Genomic DNA, 1,141 nt, shown 5'->3' with positions numbered 1-1,141 from the left:
CCCTAAATCTTGGAACTTGAAAATCATAATGGTGAAAAATCTCAGTCTGCTGCCCACCGGCTGATCATTTCTTTGCCCATCAGATCTTAAGGCCAAAGGCTTTCTTGCTACTGTGATGGGTATGGATCTCGGTCTAGAAATGGATAGAAGGGACACCCATTTCTTCTTTACTTTTGAGGGCATCTAGATGTGATTCTGAGACCCAGACCCCTGGATTAGTGGGAAATTCAATCTCACTCATTATGGGACCCCCCCCCAAGGTTATACAAACATGCCCAAGGGTCTTATCTGGCACCTGCGCAGTAAGGTGCTAAGTGGAGACTCCTCTGACAGAGCTTTCCTCATGGGTTTTCTCCTGCACACTTGGCGTCCAGGTCTGCATGGCTCCTCTTGATCCAGTGGCTCCCCTGCCTCCAAGTCTTGCCAGGACAGGGCGGGGTCTTGGGCAAGACTGGCCACTCTGGTCTCAGGCCCAGTGTCCTTGCATGTGCACCAGCCATCCCTTGTCTTGTCACACATTTCAGCCTCCTTTGCCCCTTCTCTCTACTGTCAATCTTTTAGTCCCTGAAAATATAATTCCTCCTCTTTATAACTGTCACAGTCGCTCTTAACACAGTGCTTTTACATTAGCTGATGCTTTCACACAAGATAGGAACCCAGGTGCTCCAAAGAAATGGAACAGATCCTGCTACATGCTTGGAGGATGGAGGAGGAAATATAGGTCACAGCAGTGTAACTAGGATGTCAAAGGAGACTGATTTGTCACATAATCAAACACAACTTAACTTTGGTCTTGCTCCTGCTGTCCTGTGCTGGGGATTGAGGCAGTTTCCTCTGTCCATCCATTAAAAACAGTCAGGTTGGTGACATTTCTGGTCACTCTTCAAGCAACAACAGTCCTACAGACCATTCGGTGACCAAATGAGTTTCAATTTATTAATGAGAATGCTCAGTCCTACGAACAATCAGAAGACTGCTGTTTTTTTCCATTAAATCTTTTCTCTTCTCCCCAGGTGGGGCTGGCCATAAAGAATACGTGGTCAGGGCTGGCCGAGTGGCACGATGGTTAAGAACTGGCTTGGGATGCCAGAGGGCCCTGGTTCGGATCCCACATATGAGGGCCAGTGACACTGCCCTCTAC

Source organism: Hipposideros armiger, unplaced genomic scaffold (assembly GCF_001890085.2).
Source record: "Hipposideros armiger isolate ML-2016 unplaced genomic scaffold, ASM189008v1 scaffold_390, whole genome shotgun sequence".
In the NCBI taxonomy this organism is placed as follows: Eukaryota; Metazoa; Chordata; class Mammalia; order Chiroptera; family Hipposideridae; genus Hipposideros; species Hipposideros armiger.
The sequence above is the reverse complement of the archived record's forward strand: the minus strand, read 5'-3'. Positions refer to the sequence as shown.